This window comes from Oncorhynchus nerka, linkage group LG17 (assembly GCF_034236695.1).
Source record: "Oncorhynchus nerka isolate Pitt River linkage group LG17, Oner_Uvic_2.0, whole genome shotgun sequence".
Lineage (NCBI taxonomy): Eukaryota > Metazoa > Chordata > Actinopteri > Salmoniformes > Salmonidae > Oncorhynchus > Oncorhynchus nerka.
The window spans coordinates 45,360,639-45,368,270 of NC_088412.1; the positions used below are offsets into that span (position 1 = coordinate 45,360,639).

At 48.0% G+C, this 7,632-nt stretch overlaps 1 pseudogene; it reads right to left on the bottom strand.

Moving 5' to 3' along the window:
• Positions 1-752: 752 nt before the first annotated feature.
• Positions 753-4,306, bottom strand: LOC135561353 (uncharacterized; annotated as a pseudogene).
• Between the last annotated feature and the right edge of the window lie 3,326 nt (positions 4,307-7,632).

The following is a 7,632-nucleotide window of genomic DNA, read 5'->3' on the forward strand; positions in this document are numbered from 1 at the left end:
CAGTACAGTACTACAGGGAGAGAGTGGAGAAGAAGGGAAACTCTACTGAACTAGTTTCAACGTATGGAATCACTTGGGAGTTTCTGGATTTTGGGTAAAGTTCTCCTTTAATTATGAGCTTGGAGGGGACTATGGTGTTGAAAGCTGAAATGTAGTTAATGAACAGCATTCTCACATATGTATTCCTCTTGTCCAGGTTGGATAGGATAGTGAGCAGCACAATGGCGATTGCGCCGTCCATGAATCTGTTAGGTCGGTATGCAAATACTAATGTGTCCAGGTTGTCAGGTAAGGTGGAGCTTAGGTGTTCCTTGACCAGCCTCTCAAAGCATTTCATGATAACAGAAGTGCGTGCTACAGGGCAATAGTTGTTTAGGCAGGTTACTTTTGTTTTGCTTGGGTACAGGTACAATGATGGACATCTTGAAGCATGTGGGGATCACAGACTGGGACAGGGTGATGTGAATATGTTCGTAAACACTCCGACCAGCTGGTCTGTGCATGCTCTAAGGACGCGGTCAGGGACGCCATCTGGGCTGGCTGCTTTGCGATTATTCACATGCTTGAAAGTGTTATTCTCGTTGGCCACAGAGATCGAGAGCTCACAGTCATCTTTAGCAGCGGGGGCCCTCGTAGGAGGATCAGTGTTGTTTACCTCGAAATGAAAAAAAAAAGTGTTCAGCTTGTATAGGAGAGAAGCATCTGTGTTCACCACGTAGCTGGTTTTCCCTTCATAATCCGTAATGGTTTACATTTACATTTAAGTCATTTAGCAGACGCTCTTATCCAGAGCGACTTACAAATTGGTGCATTCACCTTATGACCTCCAGTGGAACAGTAGTGCATCTAAATCTTTTCAGGGGGAGGGGGGGTGAGAGGGATTACTTTATCCTATCCTAGGTATTCCTTAAAGAGGTGGGGTTTCAGGTGTCTCCGGAAGGTGGTGATTGACTCCGCTGTCCTGGCGTCGTGAGGGAGTTTGTTCCACCATTGGGGGCCAGAGCAGCGAACAGTTTTGACTGGGCTGAGCGGGAACTGTACTTCCTCAGTGGTAGGGAGGCGAGCAGGCCAGAGGTGGATGAACGCAGTGCCCTTGTTTGGGTGTAGGGCCTGATCAGAGCCTGGAGGTACTGAGGTGCCGTTCCCCTCACAGCTCCGTAGGCAAGCACCATGGTCTTGTAGCGGATGCGAGCTTCAACTGGAAGCCAGTGGAGGGAGCGGAGGAGCGGGGTGACGTGAGAGAACTTGGGAAGGTTGAACACCAGACGGGCTGCGGCGTTCTGGATGAGTTGTAGGGGTTTAATGGCACAGGCAGGGAGCCCAGCCAACAGCGAGTTGCAGTAATCCAGACGGGAGATGACAAGTGCCTGGATTAGGACCTGCGCCGCTTCCTGTGTGAGGCAGGGTCGTACTCTGCGGATGTTGTAGAGCATGAACCTACAGGAACGGGCCACCGCCTTGATGTTAGTTGAGAACGACAGGGTGTTGTCCAGGATCACGCCAAGGTTCTTAGCGCTCTGGGAGGAGGACACAATGGAGTTGTCAACCGTGATGGCGAGATCATGGAACGGGCAGTCCTTCCCGGGAGGAAGAGCAGCTCCGTCTTGCCGAGGTTCAGCTTGAGGTGGTGATCCGTCATCCACACGGATATGTCTGCCAGACATGCAGAGATGCGATTCGCCACCTGGTCATCAGAAGGGGGAAAGGAGAAGATTAATTGTGTGTCATCTGCATAGCAATGATAGGAGAGACCATGTGAGGTTATGACAGAGCCAAGTGACTTGGTGTATAGCGAGAATAGGAGAGGGCCTAGAACAGAGCCCTGGGGGACACCAGTGGTGAGAGCACGTGGTGTGGAGACGGATTCTCGCCACGCCACCTGGTAGGAGCGACCTGTCAGGTAGGACGCAATCCAGCGTGGGCCGCGCCGGAGATGCCCAACTCGGAGAGGGTGGAGAGGAGGATCTGATGGTTCACAGTATCGAAGGCAGCCGATAGGTCTAGAAGGATGAGAGCAGAGGAGAGAGAGTTAGCTTTAGCAGTGCGGAGCGCCTCCGTGATACAGAGAAGAGCAGTCTCAGTTGAATGACTAGTCTTGAAACCTGACTGATTAGGATCAAGAAGGTCATTCTGAGAGAGATAGCGGGAGAGCTGGCCAAGGACGGCACGTTCAAGAGTTTTGGAGAGAAAAGAAAGAAGGGATACTGGTCTGTAGTTGTTGACATCGGAGGGATCGAGTGTAGGTTTTTTCAGAAGGGGTGCAACTCTCGCTCTCTTGAAGACGGAAGGGACGTAGCCAGCGGTCAGGGATGAGTTGATGAGCGAGGTGAGGTAAGGGAGAAGGTCTCCGGAAATGGTCTGGAGAAGAGAGGAGGGGATAGGGTCAAGCGGGCAGGTTGTTGGGCGGCCGGCCGTCACAAGACGCGAGATTTCATCTGGAGAGAGAGGGGAGAGGGAGGTCAGAGCACAGGGTAGGGCAGTGTGAGCAGAACCAGCGGTGTCGTTTGACTTAGCAAACGAGGATCGGATGTCGTCGACCTTCTTTTCAAAATGGTTGACGAAGTCATCTGCAGAGAGGGAGGAGGGGGGAGGGGAGGAGGATTCAGGAGGGAGGAGAAGGTTGCAAAGAGCTTCCTAGGGTTAGATGCTTGGAATTTAGAGTGGTAGAAAGTGGCTTTAGCAGCAGAGAGAGAAGAGGAAAATGTAGAGAGGAGGGAGTGAAAGGATGTCAGGTCCGCAGGGAGGCGAGTTTTCCTCCATTTCCGCTCGGCTGCCCGGAGCCCTGTTCTGTGAGCTCGCAATGAGTCGTCGAGCCACGGAGCGGGAGGGGAGGACCGAGCCGGCCTGGAGGATAGGGGACATAGAGAGTCAAAGGATGCAGAAAGGGAGGAGAGGAGGGTTGAGGAGGCAGAATCAGGAGATAGGTTGGAGAAGGTTTGAGCAGAGGGAAGAGATGATAGGATGGAAGAGGAGAGAGTAGCGGGGGAGAGAGAGCGAAGGTTGGGACGGCGCGATACCATCCGAGTAGGGGCAGTGTGGGAAGTGTTGGATGAGAGCGAGAGGGAAAAGGATACAAGGTAGTGGTCGGAGACTTGGAGGGGAGTTGCAACGAGGTTAGTGGAAGAACAGCATCTAGTAAAGATGAGGTCGAGCGTATTTCCTGCCTTGTGAGTAGGGGGAAGGTGAGAGGGTGAGGTCAAAAGAGGAGAGGAGTGGAAAGAAGGAGGCAGAGAGGAATGAGTCAAAGGTAGGCGTGGGGAGGTTAAAGTCGCCCAGAACTGTGAGAGGTGAGCCGTCCTCAGGAAAGGAGCTTATCAAGGCATCAAGCTCATTGATGAACTCTACGAGGAACCTGGAGGGCGATAAATGATAAGGATGTTAAGCTTGAAAGGGCTGGTAACTGTGACAGCATGGAATTCAAAGGAGGCGATAGACAGATGGGTAAGGGGAGAAAGAGAGAATGACCACTTGGGAGAGATGAGGATCCCGGTGCCACCACCCCGCTGACCAGAAGCTCTCGAGGTGTGCGAGAACACGTGGGCAGACGAAGAGAGAGCAGTAGGAGTAGCAGTGTTGTCTGTGGTGATCCATGTTTCCGTCAGTGCCAAGAAGTCGAGGGACTGGAGGGAGACATAGGCGGAGATGAACTCTGCCTTGTTGGCCGCAGATCGGCAGTTCCAGAGGCTACCGGAGACCTGGAACTCCACGTGGGTCGTGCGCGCTGGGACCACCAGATTAGGGTGGCCGCGGCCACGCGGTGTGGAGCGTTTGTATGGTCTGTGCAGAGAGGAGAGAACAGGGATAGACAGACACATAGTTGACAGGCTACACAAGAGGCTACGCTAATGCAAAGGAAATTGGAATGACAAGTGGACTACACGTCACGAGTGTTCAGAAAGTTAAGCTTACGTAGCAAGAATCTTATTGACTAAAATGATTAAAATGATACAGTACTGCTGAAGTAGGCTAGCTGGCAGAGGCTGCGTTGTTGACTATGTAGGCTAGCTGGCATTGGCTGCGTTGTTGACACTACACTAATCAAGTCGTTCCGTTGAGTGTAATAGTTTCTACTGTGCTGCTATTCGGGGCTAGCTGGCTAGCTAGCAGTGTTGATTACGTTACGTTGCGTTAAAAGAACGACAATAGCTGGCTAGCTAACCTAGGAAATCGCTCTAGACTACACAATTATCTTTGATACAAAGACGGCTATGTAGCTAGCTATGTAGCTAGCTACGATCAAACAAATCAAGCCGTTGTACTGTAATGAAATGAAAAATGTGATACTACCTGTGGAGCGAAGCGACATGCGACCGGAATGTTGAGTGCAGAAGTTCTGTTCGATAGACGTTGGCTAGCTGTTGGCTAGCTAGCAGAGTCTCCTATGTTAAGGACGACATAAAACTACACACTCTAAACTACACAATTATCTTGGGTACGAAGACAGCAAAGACAACTATGTAGCTAGCTAACACTACACTAATCAAGTCGTTCAGTTGAGTGTAATAGTAGTCCTTGCCACACACATCTTGCGCCGCTTTGTCCATGTACTGTCTTTTTGCGTCTTTAATTGATTTTTGGAGGTCGTAGCTGGTCTTCTTGTATGGGATATGTGCGAATAATCACTGTTGAGACAATGTCCTTCTATCCATTTCCTGATGAACCCTGTGACTGTGTACCCGTTGATGTTATCGTTGGAGGCGGCCACTTAAGCCTTACACTCCACAGAGCTGGGCTTTACGAAAGAGATGCCAGAAAAAAAGCCATTTCTTAAAGTAAAAAATAAGCAAACACATTTGGTGTTCACCGAAAGGCATGTGGGAGACTCCCCTAACATATGGAAGAAGTTCTGCACGTTCAAGTTTTCAGTTATTTTGTCTTATTTCTTGTTTGTTTCACAATAAAAAATATTTTGCATCTTGCAACCCTTCACTTTCTCGTTCTGAACTTCTAACACTGGTGTGATATAAATCTTCTTTGGGATAGGGGGCAGCATTTTCACTTTTGGATGAATAGCAAGCCCAGAGTGAACTGCCTCCTACTCAGTCCCAGATGCTAATATATGTATATTATTATTATTATTGGATAGAAAACACTCTGAAGTTTCTAAAACTGTTTGAATGATGTCTGTGAGTATAACAGAACTCATATGGCAGGCAAAAACCTGAGAGAAAATCCAAACAGGAAGTGGGAAATCTGAATTTTGTCGTTTTTGAATTCACCCTTATCGAATTCACAGTGGGATATGGGTTATTTTGCACTTCCTAAGGCTTCCACTAGATGTCAACCATCTTTAGAACGTTGTTTCAGGCTTCTCGTGTGAAGGGGGGCCGGATGTGAGCTGTTTGACTAAGGGGTCTTCCAGTAGCCTCGTTCTCAGTCACGCGCTTTCACATGAGAGGTATCTCTTGTTCTATTGTTATACTTTTCTACAGACAATGGAATTCTCCGGTTGGAACATTTATGATAATGATATGATGATAAAAAAATTGATTCTGTACCTTTATCTTTTTGAACTTATCGTCCGACTGGACCTGAACGCGATTTTGGATTTGTTTACCAAACGCCCTAACAAAAGAAGCTATTGGACATAAAAGGACATAAATGATGGACATTATCGAACAAAACAATCATTTATTGTGGAACTGCGATTCCTGGGAGTGCATTCTGATGAAGATCATCAAAGGTAAGTGAATATTTATAAGGCTATTTCTGACTTCTGTTGACTACCCAACATGGCGGATATTTCTCTGGCTGGTTTGGGCTCTGAGCGCCGTTCTCAGATTATGCTTTTTTCCGTAAAGTTTTTTTGAAATCTGACACAGCGGTTGCATTAAGGAGAAGTGTATCTAAAGTTCCATGCATAACACTTGAATTTTCATCAACATTTATAATGAGTATTTCTGTGAATTCATGTGGCTCTCTGCAATATCACTTCATGTTTTGGAACTACTGAACGTAATGCGCCAATGTAAAATACGATTTTTGGATATAAATATGAGCTTTACCGGACAAAACATACATGTATTGTGTAACATGAAGTCCTATGAGTGTCATCTGATGAAGATCATCAAAGGTTAGTGATTAATTTGATGTCTATTTGTGTCCGAGTCGGGAAGTCTACGTGTGTGCGTGCGTACACGCGTGTTTGACAAAAAAGGACAGTGGTGGTGAAGAGGTGGGGTTAGGGGGATGTAAAGGACAGGACATTTGGCCTGGCCACTTTAAAAATCTGCCGAGTAATGTTAGTAAATATAGCAGTGATCTACTGGCTTCTCTCAATAGCCGCCTGTTAACCCCTGGTCTATTAACGGTCTTGAATGAGGTGCTGCGGTGCTTTCAGCCATAAATGAATGGGGGCCAGTGTTCTCCACGGGTGTGAGTGGGAGGGGCCGTTACACAGCTGTATTTACTCTTGAGGCCGTTGGGTTAGGGTAGAGTAACACCACTGAATTTGGCTAAGGCAAGGCCTTGTTGGGAAACCCAAAGTGGGACCACATGTTAAAACGCCAACTCCATTCTCAGATAGTGTACTGTACTAAACTGATGCAGAGGCCAGATTTAGGATTAGAGTCAGGGTTAGCTACGCCTCCCGCTCCGAAGATGTCTTACTGAATGGTGAAAATATAAACAGATTGATGAGGTCCGGAATGAAGAAAGAGGGAATGAGTGGGTGATCAGGTCGAGGAGAGGAAAGGTAGTTAAAGAGAAAGGGGTGGTGGTGGAGGAGGGTTATTGACTGAAGCTGGACAGGTTTAAGAGCCCTATAGTCTGCGTTTGGGTGTGTGTGTGTGTTTGTGAGTGTTTGTGTGTAAGGGCATGGGGAACTGATTGGATAGTGTATTAATTTCAGTGGCCGTGGGCTCCATGTTTAATAACTGATAGGGCGAGGGAGGGCGGGATATCGAACCAAGCGACGAGGGGACCATTGATTTAGTTGTCATTGTGTTTTCCAATCTCCTCTGAGTCTTCAGAACTCTGTAGCAACCTATTCGACCCCCCTTGGGCCTGCTCCCTCAGGACGACTAAAGTTGATATAGAATGTAAAGATCAGACGACCCCTGACCTTTATGGATTAGCAAATGTGAGCTGTCAGCAAATCTCCATTCCCAATGACTAAAACACTCTTCTTCTAATGAGGCCTGGCTAGGAGTGCTGCATGGAGGACACTCCAGATAGACACTACCTACATACACACACACACACACACACACACACACACACACACACACACACACACACACACACACACACACACACACACACACGGGAGCACGCGCGCACAAATAAACACACCTACATACACATGCACACAAACACAGGCTCACTATGCTGCTCTCTCTCTCTCAATTCAATTCAGGGGGCTTTATTGGCATGGGAAACATGTTAACATTGCCAAAGCAAGTGAAGTAGACAACAACAATCTCTCGCTCTCTTTCTTTCTTTCTCTCTCAGCATGGTATTTAATGGGAATGGCCCTGGTACTGCCTGTCTGTGATTTTATGACCAGGACTTATTACATTTATCACTGGGCTGTCCCCGGGCCTGGGTGTTGGGGTTGGCACGTGGGTAGCTGCACAGTTATTATCACTTTATTATTCTGTCTGTCTGACTGTAATTACCCCTCTGCTGCCA